The sequence below is a fragment of the Anticarsia gemmatalis genome, chromosome 7 (genome assembly GCF_050436995.1).
Source record: "Anticarsia gemmatalis isolate Benzon Research Colony breed Stoneville strain chromosome 7, ilAntGemm2 primary, whole genome shotgun sequence".
NCBI lineage: Eukaryota > Metazoa > Arthropoda > Insecta > Lepidoptera > Erebidae > Anticarsia > Anticarsia gemmatalis.
The window spans coordinates 9,843,810-9,864,578 of NC_134751.1; the positions used below are offsets into that span (position 1 = coordinate 9,843,810).

At 33.0% G+C, this 20,769-nt stretch overlaps 1 protein-coding gene across 1 annotated transcript in view; it reads left to right on the top strand.

The window, feature by feature from the left end:
* Positions 1 to 6,605: 6,605 nt before the first annotated feature.
* The window catches only part of LOC142973968 (MAM domain-containing glycosylphosphatidylinositol anchor protein 2-like), a 213,239-nt gene continuing 199,075 nt past the window's right edge, over positions 6,606 to 20,769 (top strand). The window contains exon 1 of the mRNA XM_076116014.1: positions 6,606 to 6,764. The gene's annotated coding sequence lies outside the window, so the exon portion shown is untranslated. The remainder of the gene's footprint in view (positions 6,765 to 20,769) is intronic.

The following is a 20,769-nucleotide window of genomic DNA, read 5'->3' on the forward strand; positions in this document are numbered from 1 at the left end:
TATCAAAACGTGGCCTAACATTTTAAAAAATACAATTGCTTTTCGAAATTTAAGTGTGACGGATATGTACATTGCCTAATTAAAATACTCACATCTTGAACGGTCACGACCTGTGTATCATTTTCTAATTACGAGACACCAAATAACTTCCGCCCACAAACAAGTCATCCCTTAATTAATACAAAGTCAACAACACGTGTTAGAAGGTCAAATCAGGTCGAACTACACTCGTTAACGTCATGGCGGATAAAACTTTCATGCGAACATGTAACTTATGGTATCAGGATATGAATTAATCCCATAAGAGCCGATATTGCTAAAGTTAGGAGCGGATTATTTACCCCGTCTATTGGTTTTTCATATGGCTCCGTATAGAGAGGTTTGTTTCTTGTGTAAGTTGTCTGTTTGCGATGGATTGGATCTACTATAGAGGAAAATTTTGTTGAACTTCTTAGTTTTGTAACTAGGAAATTTTAATGAAAAAACTAGGTGTATTATGTCAACCAAAAAAATACATACAACATTTTTTCAAACTGCGATAAAAAAAAACATTCTGAAGAGAAAAAATTAAACTAACTGATTTAAGAATAAATAGCTTAATATAATTCTATATAAGATAATGCTTAAAATATTGTTATAAATATTATTTTCTCCGTCTTATAATATTATGTTGCAGCAACATCACGGTAATATATCACTTAGACGATCGTAATGATTTATTGCTACTCTGATAACTACTGGTCAAGTAGCCTCTAGAATCCCTTGTATCGAATCGATATCTATTCTATAAATGTTATGATTTTTAGGATTAAATCCGAAATAATTATAATATAATCCTTTTTGCGTTTTTCTACAGGGAAATACATAAGAGACGTTTTGTGGATCATATACATTTTATATTTGCTTCAAATAGGTATCAAATCAACGATAGTCTTTATCGTTTTCTAGTAGTAGGACGGAGTGCTTTCGATTCAGGCTAAACTTGTTAATAACGAACATGGGTGTATTTCGCACATTCCTACCTACACCTTCGAGCATGAGAGGCGTGATATTTTGTATGTTATTGTATGATAAATATCGAATAAATTAGATACATATTACTGAAAGTAGAACAAATGATTACAAAAAGCTTCTAAATATTATCTTTGACGAAAGTTCTTATCTTCTATCAACTTTCTAGTTATATCTATTCAAACTAATACCTTGAGGATTTGGGGGCGTAATAACACAGAAGTTTGGAGGTTCGCTGGATTATGTAATATTGATTTGAATTTATCGCCTCCTTTACGCATATGGTGTCAACATATTAGATACTATAAATTATCAAAGGGAGTGCTTTATGAAAAAGTTTCTATGGCGGTAAATTTAAGTTACTTTTAACCCATAAACCGAATTATTAAGAGTAAATATTTTCCTTCTTGCGTGTAAAGTTTAGGAAAATTGTATTTTCTACAAGACGGTAAACATGTTTGTGGCTTGATAATGTTAAGCTTCACGATCCGCGTTTTTAATCTCATATATTAAACTAAGCAGGTCAGGTAAGACTTTATGACTAGAAATTATAAAAATGTGACCACAGCTTTGTTATTCCGTAGATAGGTATGGACTTACCACTATCTTACGAGACAAGTAGAATATAGATATGTACATATATTAAGGTAATATTATGTAGCAGCACACGAATATCGTTTAGATAAATCACAGGTTTTACATTTACAAACTCATATAAACAAATATAATTACGCTAAACTTAACACATAAAATCAGGATAATGCGCTTAGAACAATGTTCGGTGTTGTCCGCCGCTGCAGGACTGTAATGCACCGTTATGCTAATGTCGACTGCCTAAATAAAGCCGTACGGGAAATATGAGAGCTCCCGGACAAATTACACAGAGTCCCGTACTAATAAAGATGGTAATACTGGGCCAAACAATTTGTAGTTACCGTCCGTTGTTGCGCTGTGTATGCGCTCTCTTCATGCATATTTGCAGGCTGCATTACATTAGATAGTTGCGCGGATCGCGTGTGATCTTTTGAAAGTGTTGCGCCAAATGTTTGTGTTGGGGATTGTCGCTGTTTGCAGTGAAAAATCTTCTCTCAAAGCTCTTCATTCAAAGTTTTGGCGCTGCAATGTAAAAAATGGCATACAGAAATTTATAAATCTTTTTATATTTAACATAACTATTTATAACATATTATGCGTCGTATTTTGATGGCTTTAGTTTCTTAGATCCCGTCATAATTTTTATAACAAGTTATATCACAACATTTCCACTGATATTATATTGAATACATTTATTTGTAACCACATAACTGCAACGGCGTTTACGATATTTAACTTTCCTTTATAATCAACACAGAATTCGATCACATATCCTTAAACCGTTTATTTATATCTGAATATCAGCTGAGGTCGTTTGTTTACACGACTGGCCTAATCCGTATGTTGCCTCTACCGGCACGTAGGGTTATTATTCTTATTGATACAACACAACAGACTATAAAAGTGTGTTTTCCTACAAAGCATACTTTATTATATTACAATAATATCTCAATTACTTCTAAATAATCTAAAATACGATGTGAAGGTTGCTGCCTCAAAAGTCTATCGATGAGTCATCAAAAATTATGTGATTTTTCCACTCAAAAAAGTAAATACTATTACGTAGAAATCGTAACGATAATGATAAAATAATTTCTGTAGTCACGAAGTGCCATCAAAAATATTATTTCAGTGTTTATGAACTTCAAAAGCGTAATGTAACCTAAAATAATACAATAGTAGCACTGAAATAATACAAAAAAAGTGTTTCTATGTAAGTTTGTGTCTTGGCTATTCCTTTTATTTGTTTTTTTAGCGTATAGAAAACGGACGCACAGTCTTTTTGTCACAGAAATGGAAATCCGTGAGTAATTTCTGCGATCAATATTGCACTATGACAATGTGGTACCTAATTCGCTTCTAGTGTTTCTAGCTGTAACTTTAAAACCATTTTTTACTTGACGTTTCGGCACAATGGCCGTTACACTTATTCCTATGTAATATTAAATCTTTCCACTTGATGTTAAACTATTACAAAACTGTTGGCGCAAAACCTCGCTTAATTTCCATAATATCGAAGCCTTCCATAAGGTTACATAAGAGCGTTTCAGTGACGTCATAATGTGCACCGATGGATGAAGGTTGTAACATATGTGCGCAAGTGGATAATCACGCGCTTCCGTTTTTCCGCAGCATTTTGTGTGGAAAATAAATGTATTTTATAGAGCAAGGCTGAATCTAGACTTGATTGTTAGCACTTAATGCTAATGAGCGACACGTTTTACAAAATAATAGCATCAGCTCGTATGGAAAATTGTATACTTCAATGTGCCTTTAGCTGAATGGATGAGTATATCAGAAAAGATCGTCATCACCACACCCAATCGTTGGAAAATATGTATGTAGAGATACTGTGAAAAGCATTTTTCGTATAGGCTCTCCCTAAATAAAATTACACATATGGAGAAAGTTACTTGTTGTTTTGTTAAAAGCTGCTACTTTGTTACAAATTAAAATTCGTATTTAATTTTGCACTGTTTATGTTTTATGATACAGACTGCAGGGTGCGAATCTTAACCTCAGACCCCCTACAATTACCCGTAGAAACTCATCGACTTGGTAATCAGACAGACAATTGCTCGAACAGATGCTTTCTGGATTGCACACGAGGTTAGATGCAAACGTAATTACTGTTTTAGATTAAATTCTCACTTTAAGGGATGTTTCGCTTTTAAATAATTAATCCTTTGTGGTTTAATTAAGGATTCAGAATTAAAATTTACTGATTGAAAATATACTATAGTTAAGTTTAAAATATTAACATCAATAAAATCTTCTTTAAGGCAACGATCCAAAGGACTTCTGTTTCAAAAATTCTGAAACTTCACAAAAAGTAGAATCAAATTTCACGATATTTGATATCTGCATCTGATCAAATACTTATCAGACTAAACGTTGACGTAATAGAGTTCACAAAAATAAGTACTCGAATTTCATTAGTGAAACTGCTAGGAGCCAATTGCTTCGATACTTATCTTTCTTTGTAACTGGTCCATTTCATTAACCACAAAATGATCTGTCAAAGAAGGGCGCCCGCCGAAAGCTATTGTGAACATAAATAAACCTGCTCCCCCAAAGTACGAAACGCAAATGTTTTCCAACCGTAAACTATTTGATTATCCTTTGAATTGAACCGAAGGTCTTTTGTCCCATTTCCACGTCAATACACATTGAGAAAAAAAATACTCTTATGTTTGCAGAGGTCAAAACCTGGCCAAACTAAAAATTGTTGCGAAGAAAGAAATTTTTGCAATCCTAATTTTTGGTGCCTCGACGAATTCTGATGTCAGTTTATTTGGACTACATTATCTCGAAAAGCTAAAGTTAAAATATATAACTAGATAAATAATTTTTCGTATTGATCAGAAAATATTTATATCAAGGCTATTTCAATAAATATTCATAACATTCTTAATATTAATTTTATTTCGTTAGAAATCTTAATCACTAAGATTTTAATCAGAATTTGTGTATATGTTAGGATTTATTTCTAAGAACTTTCATAACAGACCGTTAATTAATTCAAAGAGAGTCAAACAAAAACATATCAGATATAAGTTTTTAAGCCAACAGCTTCATTAATAACGAATATTATAATATACCAAGAATTTAGTACTAACAAGAAATATATTTTATAAATACATTAAATACATTAAGACTAAAGCAATTATTAAGAATAACTCTTTTTTGCGTCTTCGCAAAGATATTACATAGTTGAAAAAATGATACTGAAAAGGCTACTTTTTATTATTACCTAAATGTGAAGTCAAATTACATTTTCATTTCCATCGATACACGAAAAGATAAAATCGGGGAAAGAACTTTCATTTCTGGCGCCCACAAAGTTATAATCTCCTTCGACTTTGAACGAGATTGGTTCCATTAATTCCTATATGAAGTAAAAGGATAAGCTTTTAATACCTATATTCTCAAATATGGCTGACATGTCAAATGATGTTGTATTCCAAGATTCAGATAACGTGAATTTCTTTTGTGGACTTATTTTATTGTATGCGGTAATAAAACGCTGCGGCGAACATCAACTGGTATTCGTCCGTTTGTCGAGTTTTACAAAAGGAAATATAAAGCACCTTTTGTGACTGATGACTTTCTAAAATCTGTCTTTGTGAATAATAACTATAGAGTTTTGTTCTAATGGATGTTGTAGTAAAGCAAGTTTCCGAAGATTCAGAGAACATGGTAACAGAAAATCAAAATTGTCTCCGTTTATTTTCATCTTACATTACATTGCTTTCTACATCATTTTGAGAACAGCTATAGCATGTTCACGTCTTAAAATATATTAAAATCAGAGTAGGCGTCAAAAAAGAACATTATTCTCATTAAAAGCTTTTCCATATTCAAAGCAATTGCTTTGAATATGGAAGAATTGCTTTGAATATTTTGAATATAGTGGGTTCTTCTATTATGGCTGCTTTTGTAAATGGATCCGTTGTATTGTTGGGAATGGGAAATGTGACGACAGATGCAGGATGGTTTCATGTTTGTCGTTTCCCACAGTAGGCTTTTATTGCCAGTTGCACTTACCGGTCGTGAGGTAAATGAGGTTCGTTGGTCAGTCTAGTTTGTAGGTAGATCTGTATTTTCTGAACTAAACATGCCTAATGGATCGTTGGTTTTGACTATATCTACTATGAACTTGTCATTGCTATCACTTGTGTGCCATTGGCACGCCTGTAGTCTGTAGCTAAGCACAAAACAGATTCTTCCTTTAGCTTAGACTAAGCATTGCGCGATAATAATCCAACATTTCATCATTGACCTTCGGGTGGTTTCCATTGTAGAACCTGAGATAGTAATGTTTCTTTAATATTTATGTCAACATGGAGTTCATTATTAACTGTACGTTATTTGCTGGGCCTTGAGTGTCATTGATTTTATCATCAGTGTTGAGATTGTAATCGGGCTTCATAGACTGAAGGATTATGTCACCCATGAATGATGTCATCGCAACACAACGAGATTCATAAAAGTTTTATAAAAACAAACATAGGTACCTCTACAGGAGACAAACAGTATATAGATGTTGACGGCAAAACAAAAATAGACACTTTTTTTTACAGGAAGGACCTAATATGAATCGTAAACTAAGCATTGCAGAGTGATTTGCGTTATTTTATTTAAACAAAATACAATAATAAACTGTCTTATTTATTACTAAGCAGTACCACAAATACATCAATTTGCCCTAATCAAAATGAAATCAGTATGACCGCTGACGCTCTTGTCGTCATCAATGTAACATCTACCCGTTTACAAACATGTTTCGTCTTTGATCATTCAATTCAAACAATTAAAGCAACTTATGAACACGCTCCCAGCAAATACTGTGTTAAAATATTTTGATCAGAATATTTTTGTGTTTAAATTGTACAAAACTATGTTTAGAGTATTTCAAATCAATGGCAGAGTGTAGTGAATAAGTTTCAAAGTGTATTTTAACAGAATTCGTGATTTCAAATTATTGTGGACCGATTCAGTGTGCTATTCAGTGCGTGTTGAAGTTTGTATGGTAGTGCGTTTGATTTTGAAACGTATACCGTTGTAACAAGTGATGATTTTAATCGTAGGGTATGGCAGTGACTCATCATTGATGTTGAATTGCAACAAACCAAAGGATACTTTATAGTGACAGAATTGTAAGTCTATTCAATTTCGTATCAACGTTTTATGCTTCGTTGTAAAGGAGATACGCAACAACCCCATACAACAAAGGCTATGTTATGGACAAAAAAACCAAGCTTGTTTTTATGAAGAGACAATAGTCTGCTATCCTCTAGTGTAATTTTTATTCTGCTAACTAGCAGGGTTTGAAAACTATAGGGAATAAAAATTATCAAGGCAAGTGTTGCAATTTCTTAAAAAAAAAGCTATTTATAGATTCGTGAAATAATTCAAAATATTGATTAAGGGTTATTGTAGTATTTATTTATTATTTAAATATTATTTTTGTACTTAAATAACTATTTCAATTACATTTTCTTGCAGATATATGGTAATTGTACAATTATTTATATACTAACAATACGAAACTGTATGTCTTAACTGACAACACTAAGCTTGGGTCAGAGCCCATTCGTCCCCTAAAATTCGTCCCCTAGTATAAAAGTTGTAGATTCGGCCCCTACATAGGTGCCCATTGGTCTCCTGGTAGGGGACCAATTAATATTTTAATAAAAAATATTATTTTTAAGGTACCCATTCGTCCCCTCTAATATATATACAATATAAGTTAAAGATTCGGCACCTATTCAGGTGCCTATTGGTCCCCTGAGATAAAATTAGCTATATTTTACATAAGAAACGGTTAACATAATACACTTGTGAACAGTTTATTCACGGAATTAATTTAATTAATCATAACAGATCATTGAAAAAAGAGCTATGATGAATGATAATCCGTCATGATAATAATATGCCATCAAAAACATTCTGTAAAAACCTCAAGTCTCGCCGTAAAAAGTTGTGAGATCTATATAATACCAAGTCGATTATTCTATTTAGTCTCTACTTAAAGGACCTCTGTCTTAAGTTATTACGTATGTTATTATCATGCCTATTTAAAAAAAAAAACCTTTAAAACAAATAGACCGACCTGGCCATCGCATGCTTTGATTATTAGTATGTATCACACTACACAGCACGACAAGAAGTTAATGCTCCTGAAATGTTAATGGCGAATTTGTGTTTTCTTGCGATGACCAAGTCGATCTATTTGTTTTAAAGGTATTTTTTTTTAAATTGGCATGATAATAACATACGTAATAACTTAAGACAGAAGGTCCTTTAAGTAGAGACTAAATAGATTAATCGACTTGGTATTATATAGATCTCACAACTTTTTACGGCGAGACTTGAGGTTTTTACAGAATGTTTTTGATGGCATCTCACTTCTTTTTGTAGAGCGAACATAAGTCCGATTCATATGGAAAGACGTTTTTTTTCATAATTCAACATATTTTCCTATGGGAATGTTGTTCAGTTTCATGGGCTAAACACCCTTACCCACCCTATACCCCCTCCCGTTATGCCTCATATAGTAGGTACCTATTTACACCTATTTATTTTATTTTCTACAGTAATAATAATTCATTAACTGCAAATGTAACCTTGTAATCTTATACATTTATATGGGATTACAAAGTTATTGTTGCAGTTGGTGTATTTAGAAAACTGGACCGAAATTAGAAAATATTGAATTTTTCCCATGATTAAGACACTAAATCCTATTTGTATTCTAAATTTTGAGCTTCTAAGTCTGCTAGAAGTACCTTAGACTTTTGATGATCGGTGAGTCAGTGAGTCAGTGAATCAGTGAGTGACAAAATTCAAAATTTTAACAAGTTGTCATTCTTAAACTACTGGTTCAAATTGACTGAAATTTTAAATATACCGTGTTTATACAATGTCTGATTAGTTGCTGAAAATCCAGGCTTCTTGTTTTATCCACAACGAAATTATAGGGGTGTCAAAAATAGCCCGAATTGCTTCGAGAAAAGGATGTTACGGCCGTGCCGCTTTTTTTTGCTCGACTTGCGGGGGCACTTCCGTGCCCCCAGATAACCTGTCGATTGGCTTACGATGTAAGATTGTCTGTCTTGCTATATGTTGATTTATCTAGTGTTCAATAATTACTGTGATTTTATTTATTTTTTTTGTACTGTTATCATTTTTTAGATTTAAGCTATTATGATTTAGCATGTATGTAGTTGGTAAATATACAAAAAAATAAGAAGTAATTATTTACTGTTGATATGTGTTCTATTTTTTTCTGCATATTTTATATTTAATGTTGATTTATATGATGGTCAATCAAGACTGATTTTTGTAAAAGAGTTGTATTTTGTTAGTTTCTAGGACATTGTGATTTTGTATGTGTTAATCTTATTTGAAATAAGCATGATATCTACCGAAATACTATATTATTTATTATAGCCTTTTCTGCGCGACTGTACCAGGACTACCAAGCTGCAGTATACACATATACATGTACTTATATTAGAAGAATGAATAAAAATAAATATTCTTCAGGGGACGAATGGGCCCCTCAAAAGTTCCAGGGGACGAGTGGGCACAGGGTGCGAATCTTAGGGGACGAATGGGCTCTGACCCCTAAGCTTCTACCGGTTAGCTTCCGGAATCCATTCGAGTCAAAAAATATTAAATAAAATTAACTATGAATAACGGCTTAGTACAATAAAACAAAATATGCGGCAATTAACTATATTTTAAGAGATATTTAACCAATATAATTTCTTTTTTGTCCATCGCAGCATGATTATAGCCGTAGATTTCATATGTCCTTTGAATTATGTCTTTTAAAAAGACGGAGCCAGTTCTCTACTAAATCATATGCAAAACTAGAGTGTTTGGGCACTCAAATTCAATCTTACCGTTTGCCGCCGCCACCCTCAAGTAGTTTTCTCCATCAATTATATCAGTTAGCAAACTATCTAGCCCGCTCACTCTCGCTTAGACTTGCTAATTCTGAGGACCACCCAACTTTGTTTCTTCCATGAATTATCCCGGACCGCTTCTGTCCGTTGCAACCTTTATTACGCAAAGTTCATCTCCAATATTGGCGCCAGCATTAAACCCTGCGAAACTCCATATAAAAGTCGAAATTGCTCTGTACCGTAGTTTGTTTTAATCCAAGTCGGTAAAGACTTAGCCTTCATCACCGATAACCATTAGCTGCCGTACACAATATCTAATCGTGCGTAACTGTTAACTCCAGGATGCGCAGACAAAAGGGATTGGTATATGCAACCCCTGAGAGCACTAAATACGAACCAATGACCTCATCGACCCTTCTATTAATCTTTTTAACAGCCTTTTAAGAGATTACGTCGTTGCGAATGTGTGCCTTCGTTCTTGTCGGTGCTAATTAAAAACGTCCCATTTTAGGCGACAAAGCTGAATATGTGGAGGTCTACCTACTCCTCTTTATCTAGTAGGAGGGATTGCAAATGGCATCAAATTCACTAACAGGGACACTTGTGGCAATAACGCTAATCCTTTCATTTACTGATGTTTTATTTGTGACAAGACTTACAAGTTACCTAATTTTAACAAGCGTAAAGTTTCTTAATGGAATTTCTAATAATTATGTTTTAAAAACGTACCTACACAGCTCTATATAGCAATAGTACTATGTACTAGTAGTATTTTAGTACTATGAAAATAAAAGACGTCATACCTGAAAAGCTAAGACAGCAAATTAGTGACAATTAACAATATAGCAGACTTACATCACCATGCATTTTTGTTACATGACGCGATCAGTCTAGAACGCGCTCTTCCCGTTCTGATGATCTTTGAAGATAAAAATCCCAAAGTCATTTTGCGACACACCAACCATTAATTTTAATACAACTGGGAATATTTCCTAGAAACAATATCTTATTTCAGTTTATTCAAATGTTTCGGGCCAGTTTGAACTTTTAAAGAAGTGTCAGACAACCTATCTGTTAGATAAAGTTACAACAAGTATATGAAAAAGACTAATCTTTGAAGGAATGGTGAAGCCATGTCATTGTCTTATTTTCCGATTCAAATATCTTTATATATATAATTCTTCTGTAAGTGTGTATGTCACTGCACTTCTTTTAAACGACTGGACCGATTTTGATGAAATTGATTTTTTGTGTGTGTTCAAGGGGATCTGAGAATGGTTTAGATTATTAAAAAAAGTTTAAAATTTTCAAATTAAAGACGTGTAGACAGGACAACGTCTGTCGGGTCCGCTAGTATCTTCAGAAAATATTTACAGATCATTCACCTTTCCTTAATTTATATAACTGTTAAACAAACCTACGCCAAACACGGAAACTTCCCAACACATATCCGATATTCCATTCGACGCGATCCAGATGTAATCAGTCACAGTAATCTGTCCCTTGGGTTCGTCTGCTTACACGTTAAGTATTTTTTTCTACGCAGAATTTGTATATTTATTCCGTAAAAAGTTCAAATCCCAGTCACGCATTAGCAGTTACAAAGTAATATTTATTTTAAAAATAAGCTTGTGACCTTTTATATGACAACAGACGCGAGAGGAACCCGATACTGTTGTGTTTATTTTAGCTGGAAAAATGAATATGAATGCACAAAAGATCGAGAGTGGATCTGTGTGCTAGCTTTTGATATTGCACACGTGAACATAATGTCGTGTAATGCGTAAGTAATTCTTGATACAACGTCTTAAACTTAGTTTTAAATAGCTCAAAAATGTAGTAAATAACTTTGCCAACAGTGAAATTTACCTTGTAAAAATTTGGCCAATTGTACTTTTATAATGTGATTCATAGATGAATGGTTGGCATTCATTTCATACAGTTCAAATTATTACGGGTCAATGATGTAAAGCTACCACAATGACATCATCAATCAATATATCCTATCAACTAGTAATTGGACTGCGACAGTCGGATGTCCATAGTCGTATTGGACTTCCGCAATATGCTTACATAATATAGTGTAAGACCACCCAGCCAATGTATATTTTTATTTACCATTTCGTACAATGTCGTTCCTTAATATCAGAATGCTTAAACCTCGCCTTTATGTAACTTTTTTTTATAAACAAAATTGATAACATTTCATTTTGTCTATAGTTTCCCCTTCACCCCCATAAAAGATCATCTTAGTCCTAGGTTTAATACAAATATTATTTGTAAATAACGCATTGAACGGCTTTTATAGTTCAATCGAGTCACCTCTGACGCTAGTGTACCAGAATCATTGGTAAAATTTACTACTGCGTCAAAATATTCTGTAATATTTCAAGTAAGTCCGAAAGTCAGACATCTGTCTGGGAGGCTAGTAATGGCGATGCTGATAAGATGCCACTTGTCAGATAATTTTCGAAGCAAAAAAATTGCGTTACTAAATAAAAATACTATTCAACATTTTGATTCCATACCCATTACCACGCAGGGCAAAAGATATTAGGTATATTCTAAGAAATATTATATTTTTCATTTACTCGTTACCTAGCGAGAACGTAGATATATTTTGTTGCTCTTTATACCTACCCAGAAAAACATTCCCATATTTTAACCTAGGTATGAAATTTTATTCTGTAACATATTCCAAAAATTCTTAGTTTACTATGTTATTACATTAGGTTAGATTTTTGCTAAGCCTCGAATCAGAAACGTGAAGACTCGACTATAAGTAGACTAAACGTAAGTGTCTTTTTATGTTAAAATCGCTCTAAGCAACTTGTTCGGGACATGTCTCGACTATCTACTAATAGTATTTTAAAATTGTGTGACTGTGTTAAATAAAACAACGCAAAAGCGCGTTTGCATTTTGTTTTGTTAAACTCATGTTATAAAATTCTTTGTTTCTTCGTTTAGTCAGAATTAATTTTTAAATCACTCATATTTATGTGTATGTTGAAGATGAAAATAGCAGTAAGAGGTGTTAACATTGCCATGTAAACTTCAATTTCATATCAAACAAGTTAGAATTTTTGCTACGTGTGGGCCGAGTCGAGGAGCGAAGCACTGTATATAATAAATTTCTTTTCCCCAGATGTTTCCCGTAGGCCGTTATTGGATCCCTTACAATATAATATGCGGGATTTCATTTTCACATATTGTCTGACTAATATTGGCATATGGTGATGCTTCTTGGTAATGAGATGAGCATAACGTGCCCACATTTTAACGTTATACTCACAAGTATAAGATATGAATGACTGTAAGCATTTTATATTGGACGGGAATATATTTTCCTCTTGCGAGTTATTTCGGCGCTCATTTCTATCCTGTAAATAAACTTTTATTGATTAAATTACGTTATGATTTTATTCCTGCCGTAATTACAAAACTCCCCGCCTATTAAATGATTTCGTAAACAAAGATTGTTATGAAAACAACGTGAAAAAATCATATCTTCCGGCGAAAAATATAAAAAAAATATATTTACACAAAAAATGTGTATAATTTAGGGAGGAAAATCTTCACCCCTAATTATCAAACGCTCACTGACTGTGCGTTTGGAGTACGCTTCCTATCCTTCATTTGCATTCTGAAAATAAAAATACCGAGAAAAATTAAATTTCATAAACCGGCCTTCCATGAACCGGTTCGGTTCAAGTCGATCTAGATATATCGAGACAAAGGCAGATTAGGGTTCCCACGCCCCTGTACATTTGTCATCTTAATAGCATTGCGGAACATTCAGCCTTAATAAAATTATACTACGCCAAACATCAAGGGAATTAAATTTAAAATTCTCGCTTTTGCTTCTAATAGGGCGCTTTAAACGAAATCTGCGGTGAAAGTTCCTTGAATAAACATTCCTCGTTCGTGTGCGAAGTTAGTAATTTTAATTTAAATAGGTTACAGCCTACTTGAGTTGGTTGCCTACCTTGAGGGTTCGGATCACGGATGTAGTGTAAGTGACTGTATGTTTTACGCTTTCTACTAAAAGCCGATTTCGTCGCACAATTTCATAGACTGATGTTTTTATAAACGACAATAGAACCAATTTGCTTGTAAGACGCAGCAGTTATTTTAAATAAAATCTTATTGAGACCTGATAAAATAACACAGTCAACCGTTACAAAACTAAAACAACTTAGCATTTACAACCTTTACGTAATGTTCCGTCCGGGGATCAATATTTTTACACACTGTCGCGTAATAGTTAAGTCCACTATGGAGCGGGCAAAGTGGCCCACTGCCCCCAACGTCATATACGGACATGTTTACACCAAAGTTACGAGGGCTTAACGATACTTTTGAGGTCGCGTGATGAGCCTGAAACCACTTGCGATATCCATTTTCCATCCATTAAACACAAACTCGAGTGCGTACAACTATGTTATGTGCGAAACGTGAAAATGGAAGTTGGCTAATTAATTGTTCTTTGGCTTTTACTTTTGGTAATGGCGGGTAGAAAACAGATTGTATTAATAGTGCGGTCTATCTTTCGTTCATTTCTTTAATAATAAATTTAAATTTTGAATCTTCATTAACGATTTGAAATATTTCTAAACAAACGGCCGAGACTTTATTTAAAGTTTGCTAAATGTAGGGTGACCCTTATATACGTTTAACGCTTACCAGAAGGATAGTAATAGCTTCAGAACTTTCGAAATCTCAGTCATTTTCCTTTATCCATTCAGAAAACGGTTTCTGCAATATAAAGGCCCGTTAAAACTCTAGCTGCATAGTCTTGAAGAAACCCGACAAATGGGGAAAACACGCCTTAAGCCTGAATAAACTTGGCTGGTGGGACACTAAGCTCCTAAAAAATGACCAAAGAAAACTCGCACTTATTTTTAAGACGTCTGCAGATAAAATTTGTACTAATTTGCAGATTAAGTAAGATGGGCATAATTATCCGTTAAAAGGTTGTTAGTACTTGAAATGGTCTTACAAAGGAAATGAGAACAGAATAAATTAAAAATAAAGTTAAGTTCTAGCAGTAAAAATTCTGATGTAGGACAAAAAAAACTTGGCTTTTTGTATTTCTCTATTTCTGAACATTTTGGTGACATTTATAACCCCCAGGATTTGTATCTGTTACAAGAGACAGTAGTTAAGTAGTCGTTATAAAGATTAGCCATTATTTTGCAGCTCAAATAGAATTCAAATCGATTTTTATCTATTATCAAAAAAGTTACACTGTTTATAAAACTCGTTTTTTACAATACAGTTAATTTGTAAAAATGGAAACAAACGAATTAAACTGTGATTTTTTGGATATCGTCCGAATTTTACCTCATCAAAACGCATTGATGTAAAAAGTTTTGATTTCCAATAAAAAAGGGGTTTGTAATATATTATTAGGGGTGCCCTCAGCGTGTTAGATGACAAAATATCGGTCCGGTTCGTTTTCATAACTGCCGGTACCGTAATCAAAACTTTTCATATAAACAACACTGGCGTATTTTGGAACTACGTATCTGAATTTTGCTCAACAATCCGGTATTTCGGGATTATTTTGAATGAAACTTCAAATGAATGCGCGGAATCAACTGGATAACATCCAGTGAATTCGTTTAGTGCAGCCGAAAAAACTAAATTATTTAACGAAACAAATCTTTATTTCATGGAACCAGAATTATCAAAGGTCAATGGTTATTCTAAGCAATGGCAAAATATAAGCTTTGATTTTTAAATTGCTGATGAGAATAAATTTTAATGCACTATTATTTCAAAAAATTAACAAAATACTTCTATTTAAAAAATATGCTTATAGTAATTTATATGCCAGGGATTCTAAAACCAAATATTAGAAATAATATTAAAAACTTATTATCACCAACTTGATCTTTCTAACAATTACAAACTGGTTATATCAATTTTACATTTCGCAGCTCAAAAATTCATTACATCGTGTTAGTAAACTTTGCATTCGATTGTACAAACGATACATTTGGTGTAACATACAATACGTATGTTCAGCGTGGTTCGGCTTACTTGGCATAAAATAATGTTGGCGAAATATTCATGTCTGATACCGTGTTATTAACCGTATCAATAAAAAACTCGTAATCCAGAGCCAGCTCTTATTTCGACAAAACATACTGTTACGCCGTTTTTCTACAGAAAGGGATATAGTCATTCCGAAATTTGCCCTGTTATATTTTAGGTTCGGAAATAAATATACTAAGAATTGGGTAATCTATGATAAATACGTGAAATATTTAAGTTTATATATGGAAAAAATGTTTTGAAGACACTTTACGTTTCTAGCGTTTACCACTTAATATGCGAACTTGCATTCGTTGTCGAATGTTCGCAAAACAGCTTAGATATTTGGTTTGTTGGCAGTATTGCAGACAAAGAACAAAACATAAAAATCTATTTATTTTTCAAAATAAATTGTGCAAAATCTACAAATCAATTTTTTTTATTGGTATAAATTACTTATAGTACCAATATTACCTTTATCAATGTACAAGACTGGGCGAAAAAAGGGACACGTTTTTCCTTTATAGAAAATGCCGCAATACAGAAATACCTTAACACCCTGCCTTCTTCTTTTATAATATCTTGCTTCGAAACCCTAACAATATTACCTAGGTATCCACCGGCCTCGCAAAACGTAATTGAGTTTTGCAGAAATAACATACATGTCGCATCACTACAACTAATTTGGGGAAAGGCTGGGATTATCTCTATATACTTTTCGTCGTTTCAGGTTGGTAATAGAGGAAATTCTTATCTGAGAGACCACCTTTATGTTGGCATAACGTTAATAATAGATACACTGTAATGGAAAAAAATGAACTAGCAAGACTGCTTTGGTTAACTGGCTTTGGAAATAGTTTTTAAATATTTTTTACTTATCTCTGATACCGTATTAATTTTGACGTCCCTTCACTTCACTTTCACGTTTTAGATTTACATTTTTTTCCCAGCTATCAGGCTTTAGTCTTACGTACTGCTGGCTTTTTGTAAAGTTTGTTTAGGATTTTTCTGTTACAGTTTAAGTTAAAAAGGCTTTAGTGCTTTCTCGGGTTTTAAATTATATCTTAAAAAACTTCCAAATCAATACAATGATTTAGGAAAAAGAAGAGGCAGACAGAAAAAAAGTTTATTTTTCCATTTTAGTAGGGCTAAAATGGAAAATTCCCGTGAGCAAAAACCTTTACTTGATAATATTACTTATATACTTTTTAAAACAAACACGTAATATACCACATATTTATGACGAACATTCCTGAATATACATCCTCATTTTAACATAAAAGTATTTTACCTTTTAGCTATCTAATTTTAGCCGACCGCTTTAGCAGCAAACAGGCAATTTCATAAGTATTTTTGACGTACACTGTTCGTACGATATTACGTTACTTTAATACTCCCATTCGAGAAAATGGTTGGCTGCATGGATATATCCGTTTACAATAATTATAGCTTCTGAATGTATCATGAGTATTTTATATCAATAATCAGAAAGCTAATAAGTTTCGTGTTAGCCTAATGGCATTAATTTATCGCAATATGATTTGGTCAGCCGTCATTACGTCAATAAAACGAAATAAACTTTTGCCGTTTTCAATGATCTGAGCTTATCTGGGTTAACTATCTAATTTATAATAACACATAGAAATTGATATTAAGAACATCCACATGGCCTTTAAAAAATCTGATAGCTAAGCCAAACGGTTGTGCAAAAAAATATCGTTTTGCGCAACTTAATACTTTTCATAACCCAAATAAAAACCATATTACAATATTACATACTGTTGTTGAATTAACTAACCATTCAATTTTAAAATGAAAGAATAAGCAGAGTTCAAAGCAATATCAATGGTATTACATGCCCACAATACACGTTGAAAGCGGGACCGAGTGGATTTTCTTTTGTTTTTCATTCAAAACGCTGTATTGTACGTCTTTCATAATGCGTCCGCTGCAACGGACTGGCTCTTTACACTTGTTGCCAGAAATATTGCACCACTAATAACTGCTATTATGAAATTTAAGTGGCTTTACTAACGTTCTAATGGGTCGTACTAATAACTGTTAGAACGTTAGTACGCTCAGTTTTATTAGAATGCGGCATTAGATCTTTTGAAGCACTTACGTTACATAATGCTAGGTCGTTATCAGTGAAAAATACAGAATTATTAAAACATTAATTTTCATAGCATTTTTTGTGATATATTTGTACCCTTTTATTTAAATAAAAATAATTAATTTTGGGTCTTGGGACCATAATATTAAAAACAAAAAACTATCTGACAGATTTTCATAAAATTTGATAGTTTATAGCTTAGATCAACACATAGAATACCTTTTTAAGGAAATCTTTTTATGCTGTCAAAGTCGCACTCAGAAGAAGTATAATAATTGATTTAAATATTGATTGTCATGGCTTATTTTACGAATGCTGCGATTATGTGATCTAAATTAAGTTGTGAGTAGAATAAAAGGTCTTTTTAGATATTCAAGAAAATTGTTTTGTAAAATAGAGTTCTAGTAAGCCCGTAGCGTACACTTTTATTCGACACCATGTGTACTGCACGGCCTACTTGCGAGAAGTGTCAGCTCAGAAACGGACCGAGCTCTCTTTTTGTATTGTTTAAGTTTTGATTAAAAACCTCAGCGATGTCCATTTTGCTTTTAACGTCTCAACTGCCATTATTGATTTCTTCATTCCCTTTTTAAATTTCACAACGTCACCGTATTTAATCATTGTTAATTACCTTTTTCATAAACTTAATGGTGACCCAATTATTTCGGCCTGCATAACATTATTTTACCTGATAAATACATAATTAATTTTATAGGTTTCAGTAGCAAGTGGTCGTTTGATTAATAAAATTCATTGTGTTCATTTTGTAACATCTTACGTTCAGTGTGTTGAAATAATTAAAGTTATACATACATTTATTTACTTAATCAAAGTTCTTTTGTTGTTCTTGTCTGTCATCTAACAGCACGACCAATTATGGTGTTAATTGATTTTAATTCAAGTTCAATCCAATTCCTCAATACTCTCGTTGGTTAATCGGTTACCGGTCATTATGAGGGAATCGGTCAGTAATTATCCTTTAAAGCGACGTCAACGTCTTACTTAACGCTTTTTAATTTTGTTTTTTTTTATTATACCAGACTTTATGAATAGAGCAAATGTCTAAAGGGTTTATATTACAAGATACGTTATTATTTTCGTATTTTTTATATTTTGTTACTGTTTGTATTCATCTGTCTATTGATACAATATATTTCAACGTCTAATAAACATTTTGGTAATCGACAATTAACACGCACATTTCAGGGCTAAAACCGTCCATACAGTTTTACAATTTCATCATAAAAATAAAACCCTGATTCGTATTCACAATGGATCAGCAAACGTTTTTCTGTATGTTTTAATATTCTTCATAAAATTTCCTCTCGCTATATTTTTTCAGTATTTTAGGTAATTTAAAAAACAAATGTTTTTATCACACGTTTAAGTATTATGTGTAGGTAAAAAATTACGACCTTCTCTTCTTTGGATATCAAAATTATGTTTCTTTTTCTGGTATTTACAGTTATTCCAAAAGAGACCATAAAACAAACTACCTCGCTGAAATTCAGGATTCCAAAATGCGTTAAAAAAAATTCGAATTGTGTGACATCTGTAAAAGTGACTGACATCTGCCAGTAGACAAAATATGGGCTTGCTCTATAGGATCCCTCAAAATACCAAGAACTTATTTCCAGTTCCAATGTTTGCTAACACTTCTGATGTTCTCACGCCGCGGGGTTTTACATTGTGAATTTTCGCCTTCAATTCTAAAGGTATGCAACGGACACGGCCTGTATCATTTTATTTTAAGCTTGAAACCAACCACATGAAAAAATCCTTTGCAGCAAAAATTTGCATCAACATTCTCTGAAGCATAAAATACCCGGGAAACTTGAAAATTCCCTTTCTATTAAGTTAAATCTTGTCAAACTTCCATACGACTTCATAAATAAATACCTATGCATACTCGTACACGTAGTTATAATTCTCGCCTACGCAGCGAGTACAACAACATGATATGAATATTATGAATATGCAAGAGTTTATTCTGTGACGTGGCATAAATTTAGCTGAGTATAAAATCCGCGGACTAAGCGGGATATTGTTGTTCAGACATGTCACAACGAGTATTAAATTATAAAAAATATTATACTAAAACTTAGACGCGTAATTTTTGGTTTATAGATCAATTTACTAAAAAAACTATAAGTTTGCCTCTAAGCGTATCCAACAAATTGCTTTAGGTATGCACTTTGTTGCTAGTTCAAATAAGAATAAAGTATAAAAATTCCACGCTGCTCTGGTAATCAGGTAGTGTAGGTTTAATGTCAGCTTTCACTCACTTTCTAGTTTACCTTCGTCGTCGGAAAATTAAATTTCAAAGCGCTTAACCTTATGAAGTTGTTGAAGCGAATTTCAAGTCACTTGCTAGGAGTGCTGTATTATTAATTTAGTATAGTTGTTAATGGTCTTTGGACATGTTTACTTGACATGTTCCATGAGTTTAAATTCGGATTTGATCGGATCTCCAAATTGTACTAAATTTGATATGCAGCATAATTTATCGAGTGACTGAGGATTAGTTAGATATGTTCCATGAAATTGGATAGTGCGCTACCGTGTGATTGAGAAATTTGATAGCAATAAACTGCGTGATAAGTTCTTGACCTACTTTTCAATTAATTCAAATGTTCAGGAATGTATGCAAAATTGAATATAAATTAGGCAAACATTATGTTTGAAATAAAATATGGTACAATGTAGATGTATTGTGCATGCTTTAACCCAAGCTTATTGTTATTTATCTCTTTACTAAGTTCAACACATTTCGATATATTGCAGCTGGCAAAGTTAAGTGTAGTGCAAACTATACGAGTACAAATCGATTCATAAACCATGTTATATTGTCTACCCTTTCAGAGAATATCATAAAGAATATTGTAATGGATGTGTCCAGTGTCAACGTACTTTAAGTTCGAAATAATGGGCTGTCACTTGATAAAAGATATACAGCCGAACACTTTTACAATTTTACTATCAGAGATAAAATGTAACCGAACCTCAAAAGCAAATGGAAGTTTAATGAAGTTGATTAATTACTTGACGTTATCGGCGCGGGGGGTGGGAAGGGTGAAGGGGGGAGTCTTCAGGCCT